This window comes from Falco naumanni, chromosome 12 (assembly GCF_017639655.2).
Source record: "Falco naumanni isolate bFalNau1 chromosome 12, bFalNau1.pat, whole genome shotgun sequence".
NCBI lineage: Eukaryota > Metazoa > Chordata > Aves > Falconiformes > Falconidae > Falco > Falco naumanni.
This window is the reverse complement of record NC_054065.1, coordinates 29,108,524-29,124,094: the sequence shown is the minus strand read 5'-3', so window position 1 is coordinate 29,124,094 and position 15,571 is coordinate 29,108,524.

Genomic DNA, 15,571 nt, shown 5'->3' with positions numbered 1-15,571 from the left:
GTTTCAGGTCTGAGGTGTGCTGGCTTGCAAGGCTAATGCAAGTATCTGAGGAGACTTGGGTCTGTCAGTTGAGGTTGTTCTGTGAAGCTGGAGACACTTGGTTCATGCCCGTGGCAGACCTCAGAGCATGCCCTATGGGACTGTAAACCTAAATCAAGAGTGAGGGGCGAGCAGCCTCGCCTTCCGTTTTCTTGCAGTTGCTTATTGCTGTGTGAGAGGCTGCAGCAAAGTGGTGCTCCAACTTAATCGGTCCTGAGAAATTTGTGTATCTATAGTTACCTTTAAGGGGTTAGAAACAGGTTACCAATAACCTTGCAGAGCATGAAGTCTTGGATAGTGGAGGCTATTCACAGCTGCTCTTGGGACTAATGCAGTACCTGTGCGTGCTCTTACCCTAACCCTGAGCAACAGGCACGAAAGCAAGTCTGGCCATGCTGTGTGCTGGTGGGGTCACAGCCAGCCTGCCTGGGCTTGTCTGCTGTGGCTGTCCTGGGTCTAGAGGTCAACTCCGCTTGAGTAGCTGGTTGTACCTTGCCACACGCTGATGGCTGTGTGCTATAGCACACAGTGCTGCCGGAGGGGGACCTGGAGGAAAAGGCATTTCTGAGTGTGATTCTGAACTCGTTTGGTACCAAGGCACTGTCCTGGCTGTCGAAATCTGACCAGGATTCAGTAATTTAAATTGTGTGCTTAATGGGATTAAATTTTCCACTAAAACCAGGTGATCTGAAGCAAATGCCCTGGAATACTCATATCTTTCAGATATACGGAGAAGTGGTTCCTGTGATTTTGGCAAGACTTTAATCTTACCTAGGCAAACAAGCTGGGCTGAGGCTGGAGTGTTACATTTACATGAGACTGATTTAAATGGGAAATGACCCTCATTTAATGTTTGAACTGAGGGCATGCTCGACGTGAGCCCCACAGTTCAAAGATGAATTGTATTGTGCTCAACCCTCGTGGATGTTTTATGCCATAGTAACATAAATATGATGTTGGAGCTTGCCTCTCCTTTTCAATCAACCTCTGAAGTGCCTTGATTTCTTCTCCTCCTTAGGCATGGAGTTACTTTCTTTGTAGAAGCTGCTGCAGCATTTCAAAGATGAAATGCTGGTCTGAAATCGGTGAGGTTTAATCCTGCCCCAGGTTTCTGATTAAAATACAGCCCTGGTTAGGGAAGCTGCAAATTAATAGAACTTGCATGTGCTTCGCATGAACAGGTTTTTCAGGCTCATGTCAGAGTGAAGCCACTTGCTTTGGTTCCTGACACATCATGCTATTTTAGGGCCAGACCAGAAGGGCTGGTCTCGGGGGAGGGTCTGCCCTGTATCAGCCTGGAGCAGTGCTGGCAGGGCAGCCGTGGTGGGAAGGGGGCTCTTCCCTGGTCCTTGTCTCCAACTGTTACAGTCAAACTGGAACTTGCGTCACTACGTGAAAATGGCCTTGCTGCTGAACGGGTGACCCAAGAACTTGATGGGTGGCATAAGGGCCTTTCTTTTCACATGGAACAATTTTTCTTCTTACGGCTCTCATTTAAACTGGAGGCGTTTGTCCTCAGAGCTTTGCCCTGTAGTGGCAACTGATGACAAAGCAAGCTGTGCACTGCTGCCCTTCCTTCAGCCTGCTTTATTTCTTGGTTTGTTGGGGTTTTTTTATATATATTATATCTCCAAAGTTATTTCTTGTTTTCAGCGTGTATCTGCTGCTGTTTGGCTTCATCAAAGCACGCAGTCACTTCAAGCACACTGTGGAGGTGAACTTTTGGAATCTGACTTTCCCTGTGTTTAGGTGCAGTTGGGTGAAATTGTTGCTCTGCTGGAGCACAAAGGTGATTAATTCGCCATCAGCACTGCATGGGGGGAGCAGCAACCCCCTGCATGCCCCCTTAATGCAGGGCCAAGTCCTGCTCTGGTGTAACCACGTTTCTCCTTACCATTGCAAGCAACAGGAGAACCAGCCTTCTTCCAGCTACCAGGCGAGCTGTCTCCTTCCCATTTTAATCCCTGTAGGAAGTTCCCAGCAGCTGAGGACATGGAGTTTCATCCTTGTGATGTTGATCTGCTTTGAGATGCCTTGAAGCAAAACCAAAGCAAAATCCCCCAAATGCTAGCCTAGTCGCCTGGAACAAGCAGCGGGATGCAAGGAGCAACAGCCTGTAACGCACATGCTCTGAGCTCTCAGAAAGCAATCCTGGGCACCAAGCATCTCTGTATAAACAAGATCAATTACTTCCCCTAATTCCTTGCTGGAGGAGAAAAGTTCTGGATGCTTCATGGTTCAAATGATGCCTTTTTGCTTATGTTTGAACAGAAAAGGAACAGTTTTAGGAAAGCAAAGATCTGGGTGGGCCTGGACCTGAGAGAAGCACCCCGGGATTTAATGATACACCTGTCCAATGCCCCCGTGGTTGCTGGCATCTGTGCTTTTAGGAGCATGCTGCAGGTACGTGTCTTCCTGCAATGTCATCACTGCTGTGTTTCAGAGTCTCCTGGTGAAAAGCTGGATTAAGGGATGGGGTGGGTGGGTACTGCTGTCACCCATTTAGGGTTTCTTTGCCCTGGGTATGCTTGGGCAGGGGTGAAGTGTGCTGGAGCTCCCGGCAGCAGAAGGGCTGCTGGTGAAGGTGTGGGGCATCCCTTGAGCGCTCTTCGTGGCCAGCAGTGTTGAGAGCACAGCAGCATCATTTTTTCAGCCACTCTGGTTAAAAAGGTGTCTCTTCTACCATCCACCTTCAGAAAGGGCTGAGAGAGCCTGGCTGGAGGGCGGCTCTGCTTCAGTCTGAGCGGAAGCTCAACCCGGTCATAAAAATAATGAAAGCTTGTGAGTATTGTTTTTAGGAGGGGGAGGGAGGAGGTTTCAGGCCCCAAACTGAGGGGGGAAACGAGCACAGCGAAACCTGCTTCGCCGTGGCAGTGCCCAGGGCTGGTGGCAGTGCTGTGCAGAGCTGGGGAAATGAGAGCTGCCACAAAGTGAGGCAGGGAGGGGAGGAGGATGGGATGGGGCTGTAAGGTGTGATAGTGGGGGGCTGCGCTGCCGAAGGGCCTTTGTGGCTCCATGGTTTCATGCCTGGAGGGCTGGTCGTGCAGGCAGGAGGTACTCTGGGGCTCCTAACATTCGCTCGGTGGACGGTCACCTGGAGGAAGGGGCAAGTGGGGCTCGGCTTTGTCACACTGCGCCAATGGCCGCAGCACAAGCTGAAAGCCTGGGGTAGCTGCTTGTAATACCCTCATGTGCTTTGGGTGCCAAAGCTGGAGACAGACTGACCAGGGAAGAGCTTCAGAGCCTGAAAATGTCTTCAAGTACAATAAGCCATAACCCTTGCTAGTGAAACACCATCAACAGAAGTTACTTTGGTGGGGCTGGAGGATGGATAAATCCACTGATGAGGCTCTGGTACCACCCCAGGAGACGTGGGTCGTTGCTGCCTGGGGCTGGTGGGAAGTCCTGAGAGATGAACTGGTCCCCACAGTGTAGGGCAGAGCACCAGCCTTTATCCTCTGCTCCCACCATCCCTATAATGACTCTAAAAGGGGAAGAAGCAGACTCAAGGCAAGGAAGTATTTTTTTTTTTTATTCAAATCAGACTTTATCCTGTCAATGCAGAGCTTTTTTTCCCTGAACGACGTTATCATCCCCAGAGTTGTTTTGTGCTTTTTCCACATTAAAACAAAAAACCCCAGCCCTGTGCTTGGGCTCAGAGACCTATGCCTTGCCCACTGAAGGCAGCAAAGGCAGGTCAAGAAGAGGCGGAAGGCGGCAGCGGGTGGTGGAACAAGTGAGTGGAGCCTGGAGGGGTGAACCCCTGCCCATCACAACAGGCAGTGTTCACAACTGAGGCATAACAAAGTCGAAGACACTATTTTGAGAGCTCTGAGGGGTGGGAAGACAGAGCGGGGAGGGAAGCCGCAAAGGAAACATGCATTGAACACTTGTTCACTGCCAGAGCTGTAACCACACAGGGTTACCGTAGCAGCGAACATTGGCTTCATCTGATAAAAATAAGCAAGGAAGTCAAGTGTACGAGAGGGAGAGGATGTCAGAAGCCAACCATGAAAATGTCATAGCAGCTCTGCTTTTATTTTCAATACTTTCTTCTTTATTCTGCCCTTGGCTGGCTCAGGAGCCTAGTTATTTCCTTGCTCCATCAGTCCCAAAGTGTGTCCTGCCACTAAGTGCCTCTGTCCCAAACATCCCCCGGCCCATGTGGCTCCATGGCCACATGCTGGTGTGCACGATACCCTGCCATACCTGCTGGGAGCTGCACGCACACAGGCACGGCTCTGCTGCAAGCTGCAGGGATGGAGCAGCGGCCAGGTCCTCGGCCGGTTGCAGCGAGGCAGCTTCCCCAGCTCCCCTGGGCTCCTGGCGGCTGATGCCTTTGGCTCTGGCCTGCAAAGGTGGGGATCAATACAAGGGAAAACACGGGAATGAAATCCCAGCGTGTTCACTGCCACCTAACAGCCCACTCCTGTGCTCCGTGCTGGGAGTAGCTCAGCTGGGGCGAGGAGACAGCCCAGGACTGCAGCTTTCTCCAGCTGCACCAGGGGAAGAAAAAAGGGTGGCTGCATTATTGGGGGGGTTTAAGCTCTTCCCCGCAGGTTCTCTGCATTCAGAAGCATGAGCCAGGCAGGTTACAATTAGCTTAACAAATATTTGTCAAGCGCAAGCCTTCCTGAGCGGTGTTTGACACCTCCTTTCCACGGCAGTTGTTGCCAGCGCTGTGGCTGTCAGGTCTGCTTTGGATGCTGCCTGGGGGGGTGAGGACCGACCCTTGCTTCCACAAGAGCCGCCCTGGGATTTCTCTTTGGTAAAACGGTGCCTGTTTGGTGGCCAAGGTGGCAACACCCTTGTATCCCATGGGGTGGAGCTGACCTGGCTGAAGTTGGGTGGTCAGGCAAGCTGCAGAGGTGGAGCTACTCACCAGGCACCCTTGGGTGGGGAAACCCATTCCAGTGTGCTGAAATGGCCGTGCACGTGTGTGCACGTGTGTGCACGTGTGTGCACGTGTGTGCATGTGGGATTTGCCTCTCAGCCCTCCTACCCTCTTCTGGTTTGGTGCCCACAGCTTGCTTTACCCTCTGCACAGCCTTTTAAGTAATTGGCACATTCTGACATTGCACTGGTAGGTTTAATCTGGTAATGGTCCAGCTGATGGGATTTGGGATACCCTCGTGAGAGGGGGAGACGGGGAGCTTTAGAGCAGGGCCTCGTGCATAAACTCGCTCCAACGATGGAACGGAGGGGAGGCTTTGTAGGGGCTTGTCAGTCCCCGCCAGGCTCAGCCGATCTGTGCCAGGGTTATTATCCCCTGCACCCGAGGACAAAGGGACTTTGTAGTGTTCAATCTCATGACCCGTCTATCCTTGAGATGCTCAGCTGATCTGGAATGGGGGTTGCCAAAATCCGCAGCACTCGGATGCCAACCCCTGTCTGGGTCTGCTGTAGGTGCCTGTGTGCGGTACAGGGGAGGGCCTGTGGGCATTCATATAGGGCAGGCGAGAGCCGTGCTGTGTGTCACCATGCACCCCGCTGGCACTTCTGGACAGATATTCAGGCTGTCCTGGCCCATTCCAGGGCCTTTATGAGCTGCCCGGCCGGTGTTTGGTGCAGCATGTTTCACAGACCACATCCTGCCCCTGTGCTCCTCTCCATGCAGCATCCTTTTAGTTTTTCCCAGTAGCAGCCCAAGAGATTTCTCCAGGGCCTCCCCCTCTCTCTGCCTTGCTTAATCTGAGCAGCTAAACCTCTGTAACTATTACTGACCTCTGTAAAATAGGACTGGCCACAGTTTGCCTGAAGTATAATATTTAACTTAAGTATTTGGTGCTTTGTAGGGACTTGCCATCAGTGACTTTCCATACCTTTGTCTTCCAACAAACCATAGATGTTTGTCTACAGGGGAAGTTCCCAGTGGGATGAAACAGCTGTCAGTTTCGAGGAAACCTGATCAGAAGAAATCTCCAGAGACACTGCTGTCAGGAGAGATTTTTTTTTTGGCTGAGTTTCAGCCAGGGAGCCAACACAAAGCTCCCAGCTGCAGAGCCTGTGATGCCACCTCCCACCCTGGCATTGGGCTGGTCATGCTGAACTGCCTCCATTGCAATTAAAACTTGGGTGTCTAGCCTGAGATAGTTGTTTAGTCTTCTCCTGTACTCCACAGCAGGAGGTAAACACCTCCAGAAGGTGATTAATTTTAACAGCCTATCTGGAAAGAATGACTTCTTGGAGGTCCATTAGCAAAAAGATGTAGATTACCATGTGGTTTGCATGCCTGACTCTCAGGTAGCTGAAGCTAGGTGAGATGAACCTCACTCTTAATTTCTTTTGTACTTCTGCCTTCTTGGCCCCTTCACATGTCAATTCCTGCATTTCTATACATCCGTGGCCAACCATTCTGTGTGCACCCAGTGCACTGGGTTCACTGTAAAATTCACATTCCTTGATCGCCAAAAAAACCCACCCCAAACTAGCGAGGTGTTGGTGACATGAAGTGACACAACCAGGTGAAAAAAAATCTCAACGAGGAATGGAAGAATGAGGAAAACATGGGAGGAGGGTGCAATGAAGACCATGAAGGTGGAAGGAGAGGTTGCAGGGGCACAGCACATGCAGCTTGTGCCACCTGCATGCTGCTTGTGCTGGCTTAGCTTGGGGGAGCAGGGTAGGGAGGAAGGCAGAACCATCCTCTGCCTCCCAGCCAGGTCCAGTTCAGGGGCACGCTCATTCCCAGTCACAACTGCCCAACCCACGGACATCCCATTGACTTTGATCGTGCTGAAAGTCCGACACGTGCTGGAGATGCTACCCAGTATAGGAGGGAGCTTTCCTGAAGTGTGGCCACACAGCGCGGGGCTCCCTTTAGCCCAGGAAGCGCATGGTTTAAATAGCAGCAGTCTCTCCTAGGGGGAAACAGTTCAAAGTGTAAGAAAACGGGGTCTGTGAACTCATTTTCTGCACCCAAAATTAGCTAGAGAGGTTCACAAACCCTTGAACTTCATGAGGCTCATCCTGGCTGAGCTGAGGAAAGCAGTGAGACCGAGAACGTTGAATACACTCCCCGTCTTTTGTTGCCAGCCCAGCTGTAGGGCTTGATCCTGTTTGCTCCCTCGCTCCCACACACACGGTTTCCCTCCTGGAGAAACCTCTGGCTGCAGGTGGGTCTGGCACAGTGCTGCTGTCTTTCTGCACGTACCAAAGTTTCACCGCAACAACCGGCAGACAAGCCCAATCTACTTACCAGGAATCACTTGAATTATTCAGGAAAAGTTGTTCTTTCCACTCTAATTTTTCATACTAAGATGTTGTGGACTTCAGTATTTCTCTTGAGCATTTTTCTGTCCCCACACGTGCCAGTCCAAGTGCTGCCAGCAGTGGCTCACCTGTGCGGGTTGGCTGGACCAGCGCCTTCCCATGGATTTCAAGGGGAGGCTGGTGGTTCAACCTCCTCTGCTCTGGTCTTGCAACTCGTCTGTCCCACCAGAGAAGAAAATATGGGGACCGCCAGCGTGCTTGAGGGAACAGCGGCCTTGCCTGTCTCCTCGTGAAACGTAGGCTCCATAACGCCCTGTGCAACGTTCCCTAGGCTGAACGCCCGTGAGCGGTGGTAAGGAGCAGATTGCCCTTCGTCTGGCTGCGGATGCAGCGGTACGTGGCGATGTGCAGGGAGTGAAGCGCATTGTGAGCAAGGCAGATGAAAGCCACTGTAAAAGCATGGTAGGAGAATTGTTGTTAGCAAGGACAGTATTTTCACTTTGCATCCTTCAGTGCCTGCCTAGCCATAACTAGAAAGAGAAGTGAGAAAACGATGCCTCTAAAGTTTTATTTCATGTCTTGCTTGCTATTTACCATGCTATGTAAAGACCCAGTCTGGAGCTACTTCAGTGTTCAGGTGCTTAAATGAAGATGTGTGGAAGGGCTTGCAGGTTTAGGACCTATTTTGCTCACTTGGCTGCCTCGGCCCTCTGGACAAAAGCAAGCCTTGGGAAATGACTGCCAAAGCTTTGCCTGTGACCAAAACACAGCGGAGGACTGGCGGGTTACCGACAGGAGCTGATAACAAGCTTGCTTGGCTAATTACTGTTTTTAAAGTCCAAAGTCATTGGAAAAAATGACTAAAGTTATATTTCACGCAGCGACGACAAGAAGAAAGAGCGCTGGAATGTCTGAGTCACTACTCTGAGCACTCTTAATTACACAGAGATATAGATTTCATATGCTGCGTTACATATTACAAGCGTGTGGATGCTCAGAGAAGCCTGGTGGCTGTCATTATGCATGTTGTTTACCAGGAGATTCGAGGCTGGGTGAGGTGACCCAGCGGGCTGTAGTTAGAGGGAGTTTTTTTGGTTGGGTTTTGTTGGTGGTTTTTTTGCAGGTGATTTTATTGGTTTTACAGAAATTGGAGCAAAGCCTGAAACAAGCAAACTGAAATAGTAAGTAATGATTTTCTTCCAGACCTGATGCACAGCACGTGGGAGCGTGGCTCACCCACCCAGCTGCTTCATGCACGTGTGCTCCATGCAAGCACACGCTCACACGTGATGTGCTTTCTACGCTGCGTCTGTACGGTGCTTGGCTCAAAACCTGCCACCGTGCTTGGTCCCTTGGGAGTTACTGGGGGTGTGCAGCCTAAGTGGCCCGTGGAAACCAGCCGCTGGTCCAAACTTCCCAGATAGAACCGAAGCGACCGCACCAGTCAGGGCACGGCTGGTCCCCGCTGATGGTGAGCCCTTGGCAAGGGGTGGCAGACCTGGGGAGGTCTGTCCGGTGTCCTGGTGCATCTGGGTGGTGCACAGTAAAGGTATGGCTGCCTCTGCAAGAGGATGCTGCCCTGGTAGGTCCTGGACCATATCTGCCAGCCCTGGGTAGGTGCCTCAGGCACCCAAAGGCATTTCAGAAAGCAGTAGGTACCTAGGCACAGGCTCCCGCATACCTCCTTGGCCATCACGTGGGCTTCCTGGACAATCCCAGGGCAAAGGGCATGTGGGCTCTGCTATGAGCCGTTTCCTACAGGGCACGTGGACCAGAAGCTGGAGAGCCAGCGCCAGTCTGCACTGAGAACTGTGAAGATGCCCTTTTGCTGAGTGACCTCCTGGGATGCTGGTCCCGAGGTTGTGGGCAGAGTTCAATACCAAAGGCAGTGCCAGCCCCTGTAATTGGGCATGCTGATAGCACTTTTCCTGGATTACCTTTGCACCCATGTGACTGAGCTTTCCCAACAAAGCATGCAAGCAATTAAGGAGCTGAAGGCTCATTAAAAAAAACCCAACAACAACCAGCCACACAGCTGGGCTTGTGACTGGTCGCTGGTGTCTCCAGCACCCAATAAGCATAAGGCTTTGGAAAAATCCAGCATGGAAAGGGTTAGGAGCTCAGTTACATAATTCCTTTAATAAGTTGTTTTGTCATAAGCCATATCATAAACAGGCAGGAACAGGGACAGGAGGACAAGAAAGAGGAGGAGGAGGAGGATGAGGATGGAAGGCTTCTCATAACCTCCACTGCAGGCTGAGGAGGCTATAGGTCATTTGCTGGGTGGTGACTAATGTCATTATCTATTTTTCCCCCCTTGAAGTGGTAATATTTCATCTGTGGTTTGGCCTTTTTATTCTTCTGTTCAAAACATGCCTGTTTGCCTTTTCCTTGCAGCCCTCATCACCCCCCTCCCTTGGGATGGGAGGGATGCACGGGGCAGCTCCCAGGGTCCCAAGGGCAAGGATGTGCAGCCCCAAACAGTGGGCTGGGGTTGAAAGGAGGTATAAATCTGGGAAGAAAAAAGGCAGTTTATGAGTTTTGGACCCCAGGTTTGCATGCTCTCCAGCAGCGCTGGCAGTGTCTGCAGCAAGGACCTCAACCCCTCCCCCTTCACTGCTGCCAAAATTTCCCCAGCCCACAGGCAGATGCATCAAGAGAGGCCAACGTTGCACTGCAGTGAGGGTTTGGGGGTTTCATAACATAACCTGTGAAAATAAGGCCTGCTGGGTGGACTGGCTTTCTGCTGGCCCAGGCTCCCAGGAAACACAGTGGTGGGCACCCCATGCCCCCCCCAGCTCCCAGGGCAGAAGGTGGCCGATAACCAGAGCTGCTAATTGCTGCGAGGAGCTGGAGACAGGCAATTAGTCACTTCTGCGATGGCCAAGCCCCGTCAAATGCATTAGTTAAGCTGGTGTCCCCGGGTGCTTGGTTAGTCCCTCTGTGCCTGGCTTTCCACTGCACCAGGGTTTTTTTTAGAACATTCGTATTTTCCATCCTCTGGCAGGGATGATGCCTGCTTATTAGTGTCACCGTCGCCCCGAGAGGGAGAGATGCACTCAGGCACGGGTACCAGCAGGAGGGCTGGAGGTGCCTTGGTGGCGCTTGTGCTTTCCAACAAAATCCAGGGAAAGCAAGGGGCAGGGGGAGGGCAGCATTGCCCGGTGGTGATCCCATGGGCAGTGACATGCCCGTGCATGTGGGAGCATCTCAGCATCTTGTCTTTGCACTCACATGTGTGTGCATGTGTGCATGTGGATGTTCAGCTAGCCCCTCGTGAGGCGAGGTTTCCCCGTGGTGCCCAGTGCTGGGAGGGCATGTGAGCACGTGTGTGTGGGGGGGTGTCACTGGGTCTTCCCCCTGCTCCCCAGGGTGTACCAGAGCAAGGCAGGCCTGATCTCTCCTGGAGGAAAAAAATCTAACCAGCTTGAATGACATAAGAAATGACCTGAAACATAGAGCTGAGGCACGGTTAAGCATAATCAAAAAAATAATAGGAACTTTCTGGTAACGGCATGGCGGGGCCTGGGTTGTTTTATGGTGTCAGGTCAGTGCCCTGAGACAGGCAAGGAGGGAGGGAAGGGGCCCCTCTCCCAGCTCCTGCCTGCTTTTTCCCTTTAGGGAAGGTGTTGCTTTTACATTTGACATCCAAACACTTCTCTCCCAGCTGCCACCCCAAGCTGCGAGCGTTGTACTCTTCTCTTTGAGGGGATCAAGGAGGGGGTTGAACGGCGAGCCTGGATGCGAAGGTGCAAATTCAGCCTCAGCAGCGCAGACGGTACCAAAGGAGCCGCAGCTCCTTCTGCTTCTGGAGGGATAATTAATCCCCAGAGGTGGCTGCTGGCCGCTGTTTTGGGAAACCAGCTTACAAGTCAGGGGCTAGAGCACTGAGGAGCAGCTACTGGAGGTGGCTGGGGTTGCAGAAGAGGAGGAGGACTTTAATTTAAAACAGGTGTTTGAAGCTTGGGGCTGGAGTGGCTGTGCCTGTGAGAAGGGAATGGAGCAGGGATCTAATTTTTAAATAAGCACCGTCCGACCTCTGCCTCATGCCAGCCACCCCACTCCACCCCGGTAACAGGCTCTTTACCGCGACGCAGAAGGAAAAAAAAAAAAGAATAAAAAGAGAACAGGGAAATTCTTGAGATTCTTTCCAATGGAAAAAATGTCTCCACTTATCACTCAGTGTCAACAGCAGCAGACACCTGTGTTTGAACACCCAGCAGTGAGTGGCAAGGCAAAAGGTAACTTAAAGCTTCTGCTTCCACCTCCCTGCACACACGCAGGTGGGACGATGGACTTGGACACCTCTCGTCAGCCCAGCGGGGCTGTGGCCAGTGTCTGGAGGCAAGCTCAGAGGTGGCAAAGCTGGCAGCATCCCGTGGCCAGGAAATGCCAGCAGCCTGACTGCCGACGTGAGGCGTTATCATACGTTCCTTAATTAGACCGTCACTGACTTATCCCTCCCTCCTCCCTCCAACTCTTGCTTCATTGCATGCAGCGGTAAGCCCTGGTGCTCGCTATTTTCCCTGCTGGCCAGCCAGTGTGGGAAGCTCAGGAAGGAGGATGAAGGATGTGGCACAACGTGGTGGGAAGTACTGGGAAACCCAGTGTGCTTCCCCCAGCCTGGGGATGCACGGAGTCTATACTCTGGGGTGAAGTGATGCTCTGTGAGTGGCACAGTTATTTGCTCTTGTGGCATCACAGCATGGCACACCAAAGCCATGTGCTGCCGATCTTCACCAGCCGGGAAGGCTAGGCACATCACGTACTTGTGGCACAAGGATTTCTTGGTCAATCCATCAAAGCTTCTGCTCTTCCCACCACTCCGTCCATCGCTCTCCCTGCTAACCAGCACCTGTGAAGCAGAGATGAGGGCCTACATAGATTTTCCTCTATTCCCTTCCCACCTTCGCTCAAGTTCTTGTCCATTACAAATGTCAAAGTTTTGGGGAAGAGGACCTCCAAACGTCACAGCAGCCTTGTGTTTTGCAGGTTCTATGCAATGCTAAGGTGCTGGTAGGAAGCCACTACCACGTGATGGTCTGTTTGGGGGAACACCTACTTCCCATCCCTCAGTCCTCACCTGTTACCTGCATGATCTTGAGCAAGCTGCTTATCTTCTGCATTAATTTCTTAATTAACGCTTAATTTCAGCTTGATTCCTACATGTAAAGAACAGAAATAATAACAATACTGAAGCCCATTCACAGAGTGTGCAGCAATACCCTGCACGTGAACACATAGAGATGGTCAGTGATCAGTGAACATATATATGAAATCATAGAATGGTTTGGGTTGGAAGGGACCTTTAAAGGTCACCTAGTCCAACCCCCCTGCAATGAGCATACATCACCCGGCATCACTGACCACATATCCATTGTGTTTCTTTCGTTATTTCTATTGCTGCTGTTTTTCTTTTGGCTTGTTAGCGATAATGCTCCTGAGATGTTTTCTAAATATTTTTTTGAACAAAAAAAAAAAAAAGAATTTCTTGTAGTCACTATGAGATAATTTATCATGCTAGGAAGATGCGTCTTGGTTAAGTTCCATGCATCCCACAGCATCTGAGCCACAGAAAGGAAACACTGGCTCCCACCTGCCTCCAAGGCTGGTTCATGCTGACTGATGCGTGTTACCTGAAGTGCTTGGATTCAGCGTGTGGTCACTCTCGGCACCTCCTACAGCAACGCAGGTGCTCCAGAGCAGGGTGTATAAATATGGTGGGTTGAAATGTTCTCTAAAAGGAGAGGTCCTTTGCCAGCACAGGTTTAACTGTTTAAAATGAGATTCCTCTGGTCCAGCCCTATCATGCAGCTGAAGGAAGAATCCCATATTTTTTGCCAATAGAGTTGAAAGCAGTGAAAGCTTTTGCTAGCATTCCCGTATCATTTGGAGAAGTGATTTTTTTCTCATGTTTTCCAACGTTTTTCCCCATATCAATCCACTAAGCAGAGTCCGCTAAGTGCTGCATAATTCAGCATCATTTGGTGCCTGTAATGCTACAATTACTCTTCAAGGCTCATTTGCTTCAAGGTCTTCAGGCTGTAAAGTTATGGGAGTGCGGTTAGTTGATTTTCAGGAATGTCTGCTCTCTGGCAGGGGCTGGAGAAGGAAGGAACTGAAAAGAAATGCATGCAAATTCAATGACATAGCAGGAACTTTAGAGGCATTTCAACACTGCGATACCCACAGGCAAAGAAATCATAATTGTTCAGGGGAAATACAGCCTTGCCAACTCCTACGATTTTATCAGGAGTCTTGTAATTTTCAGTGTCCTTAAAAGCCCAGCTTCTGGAGTCATCCCATTGTCAGGGAGTCTCAGCTTCCTTTTAAATGAAAAAGAATGCTTCCAGCTTTTTTTTTTATTTTTTTTAACCCTCCAGAGAAAACCTTTAGAAAGTATGCTGAAGGTTCAGAAATGAAAGGAAAAGAGAACCCAGGTCATATTAAAACAAGCAGAAAACCAACACAAAAGTGCATGCTTAAAAATATGCTCACTCTGTGGTTTTTTTTTGGACAAACTCAATGCCAAAATCACATCTATTGCCATTTTTATCTGGACACCTGATTTGCAGGTGCTTGTCCTTGGCTCTCCCAGCCTTGTGCACTTACCTCGCAAAGGCTCAGGTAGCCTTTGGTGGCTCCCGGATGGGGCAGGATGAGATGCTGAGGCTCCACTCTTGCTCTTTTTCTTTGTCTTCTCCCCATTTTCACCTGTGACTTGCTGTTCCCCAGCTCTCAGAGGCATTGTCAGCCCTAAAAGTCTGTCTGCCCTGACACAAATGCTTGTTGCTTTGCTACTGGCTTTGTCAACTACTTGTATATCATCTTTGGGCGGTACCTGCTTAGGTATTCCTCACTGCCCTTACAGTGTAGATGATGGTGGGCATCCAACGTGAATCGCTGTCCTGCATCCCTTCCACCTCTCTGTGCGGTGGCTTAGCCACCTGGCATTGCTTAGCTCCCTGAAGGCACCGCTTTCCTCTGTGTTTCCATCCAAGTTCACATCTACAGGGATGCCTTGGCACGCACTGCCCGTGTCCCCTGGCCTCAGCTGGCACCTGGCTGCTCACTCAGCTCTCTCCATCGTGAGCATCACCCCAGCCCCAGGGCCTGTGCTGCAGTGGGATCTGCTTCCCTGGGTGTCGGGCACCTGGGAGAAGGGTGCACAGGGTGGCTGATGGAGGGCATTGGCTTCACTAGAGCCGGTGAGAATTTGGCGAGACCTGAGGAGAGTTAACCTTCATGGGGAGGCTTGAAGGCACTTTGGTAGGGGAGGAGCAGGCTGCTGTGGCTGGCGTGGACAGTTTTTTGAGAGCTAAAGTAGTGGTGTGGAAAGTTGGCTGTGCTTTGCCTTCCGTCATGGCTGCAAAGTCAAAATCATGACAAGCACGGGGGAAGGTGGAGGAGTTGTATCTCCCCGGTGTTGTGGCAACGAGGTCAGGCGAGGGGATTGCAAACCAGCTGCAAAGGCATGGTTATGCTTGCAGGGTAGCTGGGCCCTTAATTATGTGAGTAATCTTCCCGAGCGGGCTTGTGCAGATACAAGGGATGAGTAAGTGCGCAGGGCCACGTTTGCAAGAGGCACGTAGGCTGGAGGGCCAGCCAAAGCCTGCACATGGACGTAGAGGAGAGGCAAGGGCAGCAGGGAGGCGGGTGAGCAGCAGGGCGAGGGGAGGACGGTGGTCAGTCTTGACCAGAGGGCATCACCTGCCTTTCCTGGGAGGGTCGTTGTAAAGACCTGAGGTGAGATGCCAAACTGGAAGTGAGGAGACTATCATTTTTTAAGCAATGCACCCTTCCGTTCAGAAAACGGTGCTGGGCTTTTCTGTGAGAGGCCGTGAGCCTTTGGCGCACCTTTCAGTAGCACCGTGTGTCTGTCCCCTCGCTGCTCAAGGCAGCAGCTCAGGCAAGGCTGGAGATAAATATAGCCAGGGATGGGAAAACTTCACGTCTTTAGAAGCTTCACTCAGCACTGGATCAGCACCAGAAGGTTTCAGCACCTATTTTGAGCACATTTCGACTTAACTGGGTCTCCTGCCTCCTGGAGGCAAAAAATAAGCTTTGTCACAGCATTTGTTCTGCTTCCCACAGGCTTGTGGCGATGCAAGCACAATTCTGCTTTCCTCTAGCCCTCTGAAATAGCCCTTTGGCTACCCAAGGAGCCTCCCCGTGCACGGAAGCTGCGACTTTAATAATTTCCTAGCGAGCTGTTGGCTGTCACAGGGGAGGTACATGTATGATGCTCTCTCCATGGCTTTGCTGCTGGTCCAAAATAGAAATCCCCAAATTTCAGAATGGGTTTCCCCCTTTGTGTGTG